The sequence below is a fragment of the Triticum urartu genome, chromosome 7A, assembly GCF_056163025.1.
Source record: "Triticum urartu cultivar PI428250 chromosome 7A, HENAU_Tu73, whole genome shotgun sequence".
NCBI classification, from domain to species: domain Eukaryota; kingdom Viridiplantae; phylum Streptophyta; class Magnoliopsida; order Poales; family Poaceae; genus Triticum; species Triticum urartu.
The window spans coordinates 21444452-21457373 of record NC_141879.1 but is presented as its reverse complement, the minus strand read 5'-3'; positions in this window follow the sequence as shown (position 1 = coordinate 21457373).

The window sequence follows — 12922 nt, the reverse complement described above, 5'->3', positions numbered from 1 at the left end:
ATTGAATTGGCACATATGACAAACTTAGCATTCAACTCAATCAATAGTACCTATTAAACTACCAGGTGCATGATTGAATTAAACAGAAACTAACTATTCATCTTGCCATCTACCGTAACAAAGCAACTATGTCATAGTTAATTCTGTGTATGTCACATGATACATGCATCAGGCATAAGGACATCAAGCATCAGGCCCATATATGTTCAGCAAGACAGAGTGCATACCTTTGTGTCGATGCAATGGATGGGGCTGCAGTTGAACATATGGTCTGCATCATCGTTGACGCTGGGCGTCCCATGTACTTGTCCATTTAGAAGTATGCCATGCAAAATGTTACACAAGCAAGTATTATTATAAGGTAGAGCTTCTACGGTACATGCAAGCTTTAGATATGAAGGACCAAGCAAACTATTCTGGAAAATATCTAAAGTTAGAGAAAAGCATGTATTGGTCTAAGGGCATCTCCAGCCGTTGGCTCCCTAGGAGGGGCAAAAAATCGCCCCCTGGGGGCGAGCCGGCGCTAAACCGCGTACTGGGGGCGTGATGCCCCCCGGTCGCGGCGCCCACGTTTTTTTTTAAATTCAAATACGGCGCAAACACGACTGAAATTTGACGCAAATATCGGCGAGTTCGTTCAAACTTAAACATATTTTACAAAAGAAGAAAAAAACTTCCGCGGGCTACCCCCGCCGTCTCCCTCGCCGCCCGCCTCGCCGCCCGCCTCGCCGCCTACATGCCGAGGAGGCGGTAGAACCGCGTGTAGTCGCCGCCGCCGTCGTCGTCGTCGTCGCCGGCCCCGCCTGCGCCTCCGCCGTCCCTACTGGATCCCTCCCCCGGTTGGCGCGGCGGGTTGGACGGTCCGGGGGCGTCGTCGTCGTCGTCGCTGTCGAGGACCACGACGCCGTGCTCGTCCTCGCGCCCACACTTGCGGGCGGAGATCTCCTCCAGGGCCCGGCGCTGCCGGACCATCTCGTCACGGAGGTAGTCATCCCGCGCCCACCGCAGGGCGTCCTCGTCGGAGATGCCGTGCCGGGCTATCTCCTCGTACTCCGCGGGGAGGCCGCGCTCCGGCTTGGGCTTGACGAGGACGAAGCGGCCGGTGGGTGGGGAGGCGTTGGCGCCGATGCGGACGCCGGAGCTGCGCGTGCGGGCACTGACCGGCGTGTCCTGGGGCTCCGGCTTGGTAGGGCGGAGGCAGGGAGAGCCGCCGGACGACGAGGAGGACCCCCCGGTCTCCATGCGCCTCGGGGTCCAGGAGCTTCCCCGGCGGCGTGAGAAGGAGGGGGGATCAGGGTACTCGAGGCGCGGCGTGTTGCCGCCCTCGATGTACTCGAGGACGGCCTCCAATGTGCGCCCGGGCACGCCCCACCACCGGCGCCGGCCATTGGAGTTGAGCCTGCCGGAGGGCACGGCGCCGTTGGTGGCCTCGAGCTGCTCGGCGTGACGGCGGCAGAAGTACGGCTCCCAGAGCGGGCTGTCGGGGACGTACCGTGGCCCCTCCCTCGCCGCCCGCGGCAGGGACGCGCGGATGCGTGTGATCCTCCACGCCGCCGGCACGCCGCCGGCGCTGATCCTCCACGCGCCGGGCACCCGCATGTCCGGCGGGACCGGGTACCCGGCCTCGTAAAGGAGGCGAGCCTCGTCTTCGTGGAGATGGCGGCGGCCGAAGCCGTTCGCCGCCGCGCCGTCACCAGGGAAGCGCTCGGCCATGGGTGGAGACGGCGAGAGAGAGGAGAGGGAGGGACGACGACGAGAGAGTGTGATCGCCGAGCACGCTGGTGCGTGTCTTATATAGGCCGAGACGCCGCCCGTACGCGTGGCCGCCGTGTGTACACGTGGCGGGCGAGGGAGGGCGAGGGACGCGAGTCGTCCGGCCTTCACTGCGCCGCCCGTGAGGCATCAATGGCGCAGGCTGACCGGCGCGGCAGCGTGGCAGCTTTGGCATTGATTCGCCGCGGGAAACGAGGCGATGGGGACGACGAAGGGGCGAGAAGAGAGCCGTGTCGCTGACACGGCGGGCCCGCGGCTTTTTCGTGCCAAAAAAGTTTGCCCGGCGCCCCCGGGCGCCCCCCAGCGCGCCGGGTTCGGCCTGAGTCCGCCGGCGCTGTTTTCGGCCCAGGCCGGCGAAAATCGGGCTCCTGGGGGCGCGACTGGGCCGATTTTTCGGCGCCGGCGCAAGAAAAACGCCTGGGGAGGCCTTCCTGGGGGCGCGGCTGGAGATGCCCTAGGAGACTAATATTGCAAGTTCATTGACTGACTCACATCAGATTGACATTCACAAGCTAGCTATTTGCATTTTTATTTAGAACTGCGTCACACCATTTACATAACTAGTTATGTATTGACATACTTATCTAAAAGAACATATATAGAAACATATGAATTTTATTTCTGGATACCAATACAGAAGTACTAAAAAAACAAGACTAAACATTAGTAGAAGGTAACAAGAGCTCATTACACAAGTTTTGCTAGCAACTAGGGGACCCTGGTTCCTATACTGACCACATTTGGGTATATCCTACCCTACCAGTGGCTAAATAATGCAACTTTATGACTGTCATGTTGTACTGACATTTGGGTATATCCTACCCTACTAGCATGTTTTGTTGACGATGTATCACCTAAAAGGCTTGCACTGCCAGAGTGATTACCAGCAGCAGCAGCGAGGAACGGAAGCAGAGTAGCAAAGCAATGCTTATGGAGAACTCGGCATGCATGCAGAGTGACACAGACTCATCATCACACGATATGAATACTGTAAACTCCACACTTACTCGGACACTAGTGACACAAGTGTCCGAGTAATGCAATGCATGTATCATCTTGTGTCTATGCCAACATCTTGCAGCTTCAGATCATCTGAAACCAAGCAACAATGCAATGATCAGACAAGATGTACCTCGTCATATTGATTGACATGTCAGGTATGACATGATATAAGGATATACATATAATGCAGGTGCATGACTTGAGGAATTGCTTTTAAAACACGTGGCTGGAGGTAGAAATATCGATCAGATTCAAAATTAAGAAGAACAATAGAAAAGTTGCTAGTCCCACCAATGCACTAATAACAGTTCATGATGCATCACAGATAGCAGAAAAGGCTTGTACCGCCAGGGTGATTACCAAAACCAGCAATGATGAACGGAAGCTAATAGTATGGGCATGTAGAGTGACACAAACTCAACATCAGACAATATGAATACTGTAAACCCCAAACTCACTCAGACAATGCAATGTTTTGAAGCAAGCTCTATGCAGAGTAATGCAAACTTATGGGACAGATGATTAACACATAAAATGGAAAGCACAGGTGCAGTGACAGTGGTAGCTACTGTCAGGTTCAGCAGGACACACTTAGACACACTTATTATTAATGCTGGTAGAACAGAGCAGTGGTGCTGCAGCAATGGCGTGGCATGGCACGGGCGGGCAGGTAGACATGCCGGCGCGTGCATGGGAAAGAAATGACCTAAAAAATGTAAGTAACAGCTAACATGCACCTACCTTGTGAAGACAAAGGCATTGGGATCTATTCCTCTTGCTCTGATGTTCTCAAAGGTTGCACCAGCATGATTCTTATCACCCCGCTTGGTATAATACACAATCATCAGTCCAAATTCTCTCCTTGATGGCTGAAACAATCAAAATAAGAATATAAATGGATCATATCAAAATAATTGAATTACAATTAGATTATCAGGCGATTCTATCTTCTGTGCAATAAAAACAATGCAGCAGGGTATTATAGAAAAAACAATGCAGCGGGCATCAAACTGACATTATTTACTTTCTCGGCCCTCCATGTCAAATAAACTAGCTGTGCAACTTCCATAGGAGGTTGTGCATGCATAAATATCATTATGCAGATTTTCGAACACGAAAGGATCGATACGAGTTGAAATACCAATTGCTTGCACACACAAAAATACAGGGTCGCTAACTCTTAATCAACTCATATACTGTAATATCTATTCCTGCACATGGGTACAGCTTACAGAATATGCAGAATGACTACAAGAATTGTTCATGTAAATGAAGAACAACTTGTGGAACAGCTAATTTTCAACACTCAACTAGCCAAATGTTTGGGAACTTAAATTGTGATTGAATTGCAGATGGCATCAAAGTAAACAGCGCTACAGCAGAGGCAAGCTGTGCAGCAACTGCATTAGGCAAATGAGAATTTACGGAATCTTCCGTGTGTGCAATCACAGATCATCTGCCATGACTGGACAACTAGATCATCCTCGCGTTATTGTGCAATTGGCATCGTAGAGGAACTATTCAGTACCATTTGGCATGTCAAGTGGAGGAGCACTCAAACTAGCAGATAAGCTGGTAAGAGAAGCCGCCCACCTTGGGGATCCTCTCGAAGGCGGAGACGACGGCCTGCCAGTCCTCGGTCCACGACTCCACCACCCTGCAGAACTCGCGGCAGGCCTCGTCCCTGCCGTGGTGCCACGGCGACGGCGCCTCCTTCCCTAGGCCGTGCTCCACCCAGCGCGCCCGGTCCTCCGCCCTGGCTCGCCCCTTCCTCCTGTCGTCGAGCCGCATCGTGAGCGACCTGCCCCGGAAGTCCACCCCGTCAACCTCTGCCGCGCACTCCGCGGCGGCCTCGGCGCCCTGGCCCTCTGCGTCCGCGTCCGCGTCCGTGTAGTAGAGGAAGCAGAAGCCGGCGTTGCGCTCGGGGTCGTCATGGGAGCGCACAAGCTCCACCATGTCGAGCGGCCCGAACTGGCAGAAGAAATCGGCCACCTCCGCCTTCCAAGCCCACGGCGGCAGGTTCCCAACGAACACCTTCCCCTTCTGCCGGGGTGTCAGGACCCCGATCCTAAGTCACACCGATCTAGCATGTAACACATCATATCACTTTGCGGCCTCACGCACGGTATTCCACGGGTGCCACCTTACCTGGCCCGGGACCGTTTGCGCCTTTTGGCTCACGTATATGATAGTGTCGCTAGCATCCATATGACAAAGAACCCGGGCCGACATGGCTAGTCGTGAACCCAAAGCGGCACTAACCCATGGGGACAGGCATACATGAATCAACCTCGAGCATGTCGGTCAACAGCGTGTGAATCCGGGCTGTAGCACTGGGCTAACAGGACTCCGGTAACCCGGGCTGTAGCAGGCTAGGCAGGACTCCGGATGTCACCGCGTGACATTTCCCCGAAGGGACAGACACCGGAACGAAGTGAAACACATGCCGGCCAGTCAAGTGTCCTGAGCAGTAGTGCTGGGCTAGCAGGACTCCGGTGAACCGGGCTGTAGCGGACTACTATCGCTTAGAAAGCACTAGACTACATTTCCCCATATGATAGGCTGCCAAGGATAAACAACTAGATTGTCGGATCCCACTCATACCAAGCATTTCAATCATACACACACAATATGCCCGATATGAGTACATACAACATGGCATCACAACAAGACTCTACGACTCAAGTATTTATTCATTAGGCTCCGAAGAGCGAGATATTACAAACAAGGGTCTCATGACCCAACATTCAGAGCATACAAGTCAAAGCACATGCGGAAGCTTAACATGTCTGAGTACAGACATCTACAAATGAAAAAGGCTGAGAAGCCTGACTATCTACCAGATCCTGCCGAGGGCACAAGATCGTAGCTGAGGTAACAAGCTAAACGTCGAAGTCCACACGGAACTACTAGCGAGACTGACGTCTCTCTGCAAAACATAAAATAAGCAAACGTGAGTACAAAGGTACTCAGCAAGACTTACATCAGAACTAGCTACATATGCATCGGTATCAACAAGGAGGGGGTGGAGTTTAACTGCAGCAAGCCAGCTTTGACTCGGTGGCTATCCTGAACTACGACTGCAAGTAACTCTTTGAGGTGGCGCACACGAGTCCACAAATTCACCATACCAATACACCACTATGGATCCGCTCCCGTCTCCCTGCGAGAACGCCATCCATAGCACTCACACTTATCTTGCGCATTTTAAAGTATCCACTTTCGCTTGTCTATGAACTATGCGAGGGGTCCAAGTTTCCATATCCGAGGAATCCGGCTATTCGAATAGATAATGATAACCCTGCAGGGGTGTACTTCTTCACACACGCTCTCGCCACTTATAGCCCTGTACACGTCATGTACCTCGGCAACCTTCAAGCGGAAGCCGGGCGAGGGAGTCGGCCACGACCTGACTAACCACCAAGTCTCTAGTCCAGGTTTATCACCTATTCGGGTTCCATCCGCAAGGAGATCCGGCCGGGGTGTCGCTCACGGCCCCAAACGATGTGTGCAGGGTTCCCAAGCCCACCATCCGGGTGCCACTTGGTACACCGTGCCACTGTGCCTAGTCTGTCCCAAGCCCACCTGTACCGGATACCACTTGGTAGACTATTAACACTACCTACAAACACCAGAAACTAGTTGCAACTCCTGGACAGAGATCAGGTTGATTAATAAGTCGAGAGGGGCACTTAAGCATTCCAATGTGTGGTAGTAACTGTTCATGGATCACAAACACAGAACTCAGTTCCTGAGGACGGCCGCAATGAGACAACCCACCATGTACTCCTACATGGCCTCTCACCGCTACCTTTACCAAATCGTGTTCACACACTTAGCTCTCAACGGTAGGACATGTTCACCACGTTCCAATTCATTCCCGATGAATCAGACCCGACTCAACTCTAAGAAGTAGCAGGCATGACAAACAAGCATGAATGAGTAGGCACATCAGGGCTCAAACAACTCCTACTCATGCTAGTGGGTTTCATCTATTTACTGTGGCAATGACAGGTCATGCAGAGGAAAGGGTTCAACTACCGCAGCATGTAACAGTTGAATCGGTGTTGCCCTAATGCAGTAAAAGAGAGTAGGAGCGAGAGAGGGGGATTGTATCGGAATGAACAAGGGGGTTTTGCTTGCCTAGCACTTATGAAGATAACATTGAGTCTTCATCAGTGTCAACGATCACAGCGTCGGAGCAGCGTCTACCGAGAGGGGACAATTACCGGCAACAAAGAGGAAGAGCACAATCAATGCAATGCAACAATATGATGCATGATCATGACATGGCAATATGCTGTGATTTGGGCTAATGCAACATAAAGTCATCTTAGTTGAAGTGGAATTCAAACTATATCAAATTCCAACTCCAAATCTATTATGAAAATTTTCCCTAATCATGTTTCATCCTAAACAGTGAGGTTAACTTGCTCAAACATGCATGAAAATGGTACAGATGGATTCCTTGAATTTTTCTGATAATTTTTAATATATAATTTATTTCATTCTGAGTTATAGATTATTTTCTATGATTTTTCAAAGTTTTGGATATTTTCTGGAATTTCCAAATCATTTAGAAATAGAAATAATCCAGGAAAATGATTACTGCGTCATCAATGTGTCATGCTGACGTCAGCTAGTCAACAGCGTCATCCCAGGTCAAACCTGATGGCTGGGACCCACTAGTCAGTCTCACAGAGCTGGCTAGTGTGGCTGACATGTGGGGTCGGCTGGTTTAATTTAAACTAAACAGGGAATAAATCCCAGGGTTAATTAGGGCACGGGGCCCACTGTCAGCGGCACAAGGTTTAGTTAGCGGGGTGATTAGCCCCTAATGACGGCGCCACGTCATCCACAACGGCGGTTAGCCGCCGGCGACCGAATCGCGCGGCGGTGGCGCTCGGGTTCGCGCTGTAGTCCACGGGATCGAGCGCCGTTTGGACCTACGGCTAGCTGGGGGCGGCGCGCATCCAGTGGAACAGGCGGCAGGCCGCGGGGACGGCGGAGCTCGCCGGAGCGGAGCTCGCCGGAGCGGAGCTCGCGGCGGCGGCCGGAGTTCGGCTCAAGCGAGTCCGGGGCTGCAGTGCTCGGGCGAGCCAACGGAGTGGCTAGGCAGCCTCCTGGAGGCGCCAGGAGCGTATCAGTACCCCTAGAGCGAGCAGGAGAAGCTCGGGAGCACGGGCTCGCCGGTCATGGCGGACGGCGGCCTCGGGTGATCTCGGGGCTGCGGCTAGAGGGAGAAAATGACGCGGGGAAGAGAGGGAAAAAGAGGCGGAGCTCACAGGGAGGCCGTTGAGTAGCTCAGCGTGCTCGGGGACGCTCGGAGGTTGGTGAATCGAGCGACGGCGTTCGTCAGAGCAGACGAGGAAGATGGCGACAGTGACGACGCTGCAGGGCATCCGCAGGCGCGTTCTTTGGCTTGGAGCTTCACGGCATCAAGGCGGAGCTAGAGGAAACGGCAACGGGGCAAGGGGACGGCGGTGGGCGCGGTGGCAGTGAGCGGCGGCGACGGACGCGTTCGGGTCCGAGGTGCGGAGCGAGAGAGAGGTGGGGAACGGGGACGCGAGCGAGCGAGAAGGTGGGGCTTGGGGACGTGCGTGGCGTCCCTAGCCAGCTCCAGGCGGTCGGCGGCAAGTAGGAGGAGGCGTGGCGAGCTCGGCGGTGTCGCGGTGTCCCTCCTCTGCCTACTGGCAGAGGTAGGCGATGACTGGCACCAGGCCAGTGGGCTGGGCTGGCCAGGTAAGAGGCCCAGGTAACTCTCTCCCTCTCTTTCAGTTTCTGTTTTCTATTTCTGACATTTGTTTTAATTTGATTCTTGAACCAAACTAATTTTTTTGCTTCTGACAATTTTTGCAGAGACTAAATGGATTATTCCAAAGCCCCTCAACAATTATCAGAATTATTGGACATATAGTTAATATATCACCTATATAAATCCAATGCAATAATTATTGGATTAACTCAAATGCCCAAAATAAATATTTCTGTGAATCCAAAAATATTGGTTTGAATTTTACTTCTTGCCAATATTTTTATAGCTTAACAAGAACATTTTATTGGGTTTATTTGAAGCAATTTTTAATGTTGATCATTTTTTTGAAATGATTTCTGAGGCTTTCAGCTTTCCCCAATTCAACTTTCAGAAATTTAAACATGATGCAACAAGATGCAAACACTAGGCAGCACCAGAAGCTAGGGATGTGACACGGGGAGAGCTTGCTGGAGAGCCATAGATTGGAGGAGAGCGGGTTGGGGAGAGGGGGAGTAGGCGGGGGCGATGGGTGCGGAGGGGAGGGTTTGGGGGCCGGTGGCGGGGGCTGGGAGGGGCTGCAGAAGGAGGCGGCGGCGGAGGAGGAGAGGGGCTTGAGGAACGAGGCTGCCGATGGGTGGGTGAGAGCGCCAGCGGGGTGGGGAGCAAGAGATCTGGATGGGGAAGGAGGGGCGGCGACGGAGGGACACCGTCGTCGATCTGGATCTGGGAGAGGGGTGAGAGATGCGACCGCGGGCTGCTAGGGTTTGGGTTGGCCTGCTCAGAGGTGAGTGAGAGACGTTGGATCCGCCTGGGGTGGACGGTTCAGATCAGATAGAGTGGGGTGATCTGTGAGAAGTGTTCTGATTGGTCCGAGAATCTATGATTTAAAACAATTTCCATGTACAAGAGATAAAGCTACTTTGTGAAGTAGCTATCAAAAATATTTTGCAAAAGGGCATCACATAAATTTTCACTCAAGTTAGACCATATTTTATGGATGAGCACTAATTTGTATGCATTTCTGATCTTTATAGTTATTTTTAATCATTTTTCGAGTGTACAAAATGAGTTTTTTGTGAAGGACCTATAATATATTTATTGCAAAATTGGACCAAATCAATTTTCTAAAATACTAGAACATATTTAATGCACAATTGACCAAATGGTTGGATGTAAAAAGTTTTGATCCACCTCTCGTGAAGAAGACAAATTTCCCCCGATTTAGGTGGAAGCGGGTCAAATTTGAACTGCAACTGCCTCATAGTTTGCGATTTATTTTTCCAAAAATCATTTCTAGGTACATAAGTATCTATTTAATCGGAGAAACACCAAAAAAATTCCAAGATTCAACCACTAGCTACGAACGGTCATGCCCGCCGTTTTGACCGCATTTTGAAACGGGCATAAAAAATTCAAAAAGATTGGGAAACCTTCGCATTGTGTCATTATATGTGGCCAAGTTCCCAAGAAAAATAATGAACTTGTAATACGGCAATTATTTTAAAAAAGTGTTCTCAGAAATGAGCTATCATCTCTCAAGATTCATGGCTTTCAAGCCAAATGATCAATCTTATGTCCACATTCATGGCATAGTTTGTTCAAATGATCTCATATTGTGCACAAGGGTGCATATTGGAATGGCAAACAATGTTTCCTAAGGGAGTTTTCATTTTCTTTGGACGAAAAATCAATTTTTCCATTTTTTGAGTGCGTAAAATGAGTTTTTTTATGAAGGACCTACCATATATTTGTTGCAAAATTGGACCAAATCAATTTTATAAAATACTAGGCCATGTTTAAATCACAATTGACAAAATGGTTGGGTGCCAAAAGTTATTATCCACCTCCGGTGAAAAAGACAAATTTCTGCTGATTCAGTAGGAAGCGGGACAAATTTGAATTGCAGCTGCCTAGTTTGCTCTTTATTTTTTCAAAAAATCATTTCTAGATAGAAAAGTGTCTATTTAACCAGAAATACATGGTTTGGTGGCGATACGTTGAGGTTTGGATGGTGGCCCAGGGCCCCAACTCCAAAGCGCGTAGACTCGCATGCCCGCCGCGTGGTCACCGCGTGACCGTGGTGTTGCTACGCGTTCCGGGCGGCCTAGGCATGTCTAGTGGGTTGGGCACTCCGATGATAGGTGTCAGGAAGAAGAAGGCAATAGAAGAATCTCACGAGGACACTGAACTGATCTCAAACATGAATTAGCACCCAAGTGTTTGATTAGTGGTACGAGAAATGCACATGGCCAATGGGCCTGAGTTTTGGCCGAGGATGATCATCTACTAAGGACACTATCTTGGAAATTTTGCAACTCAAATGGAGGAGCCTAGGTGTCACTTGCTTTGCAACGTACCACACTGGACAGAAATATGAATGTTGAAGCCACACTCACATGTATTGTTAAATGGGGCTCAAATTTTATGGAGAGCTATGATTTGGGAATATAGAAGATGTGGCAAAAATTCAGCTCATTAGGATATGCCTAGCCAGTACTGTCGAGCTGAACAAAAACTTTGTAAATTTGGCGAGGAAGATTTACCAGTCAAATGGAGTTGAATATTGTCATGAGGCAATGATTTGGATAGTAAAGAATGCCCAATATTTTTGGGAATTTTGGGAATGACAGAAATATAGGTTGCTTCACAACATAGGGCAAAAATTGACACATGGACATGACACATAGGCAAAACTGATGAGGTGGCACCTTGTCATAGCAATAAGTACCAATGCATCCACGTTCACAACCTCATGACCATTTATATTGGTCGTAATCAGGTAGAAATAAGGTCATTGGCGCCTCTTGTCTGCTTTGTGACCATTTGGTGTAAGCAATTTCAGGGTTTGAGCCCTTCCAAGCGAAATGGCCGTGAATTTACGACCAATTCAGCTGGGTTCATTAAGAAAAGGTCATAAGTTGACATATTTCTTGTAGTGACTCTATCCTACGATAGCGTAACCAGGTGGATTACTAATTGCAACACATAAATCCCGTTTTATTAGCATAATCTGGCATGAATGTCCCTTCTTTTTAGGGTTTATTCTCTTTCATTATTTTAGAGCTCAAGTGCCCGTAATTTTTCTCTAATTAAAGCCAAACAACATATTCTCTTTTTATCGGCATGTGCCCACAATTTCTTTCATTTATAGTCAACCAGCATAGAAAAACCACGCACCGCTAACCAATGGCCAACACGAATATTTAAGAAAATACTATAGCGTCGGATTAGAAATATTTTTTATTTTTTTCTAAACATTCAAAAAAATACGTATTAGCGAATATTATTGGAAACGTGAACAAAATTTTAAACACCCAACAATTTTCAAAAAATGTGACCAATTGTTCTTTGAATATTCCATATTTTTTGAAAAACATGAACAAATTTAGAAACATTAATTTTTTTTAAATTCACAATAAAGTTTTTTAAATCATCATTTTTTTTAAAGAATAGAAATAATTTTGTTTTTTAAAGGGTAACATTCAACATAATTTTAGAAAATGTTTTCTTAGACAAAAATATTATTTTAGATTTGTGAACATGTCACTAAAACAGGTATATTTTAAAATATGGAACATTTCATAAAATGTAATTTTGTTAAAAACTTCTCAAAGATTTTTCGAAAAATATAAAAATATAAAAATGAGAAAATGTCGAAACATGAATTTTTTAGAAGTTTCGAACTTTTTTCAAATTAAGAACAAAAAAATTGAATTCTGACCATATTTTGAATATTTGAACAAAAATTAAAATTATAAATATTTTCTGTACTTTCTACTTGACAGAGAAAATAAAAATAAAGATGAAAAGGATAAGGAAATATAAAAGAGAAAGAGAAAGGAACAGAAAAATAAAAATAAAAATAGAACATCGCAAAAGGAAAATGGGCTGTCCAAGTCTTAGGCGCCCTGTGGGTGCCTTCACCTATTTATCGCTTGACGCGACAAATAAGGTCTTCCCAACTGTATGGGCAATAATAAGTGGGCTGGCTTAGTTGGGCTGGAGCACGCGTGGCCCAGTTACAAAATTCTGGGCAAACTTTTTTCGTTTCTAGCGGATAGACGCACAAAAGTTTAGTACCACCTCGGATAGAAAAAAAATATTTTTGATGGTGAACAGATGAAAAAATTGGAGAAACGCACCTTGCGTTATTAGTAGGTATAGACTTCCATTTGATCTGCCTCACAAGAGATTTTCCACTGAAGTACAAGAACTAGTGCACCATGTCGAATGAGGATTCTCCCTGGAAAAAAATCAGTTGTCAATATCTTAAAATTAGCAATATTAACAGAACAGTTAAGAAATCATCCAGTTGTCCTACATTGTGGCTGGGGCATGCAAATCTTCATGACACTTGTAAGTGCACTTCTCTGGAACAACTTCCCACCCCTT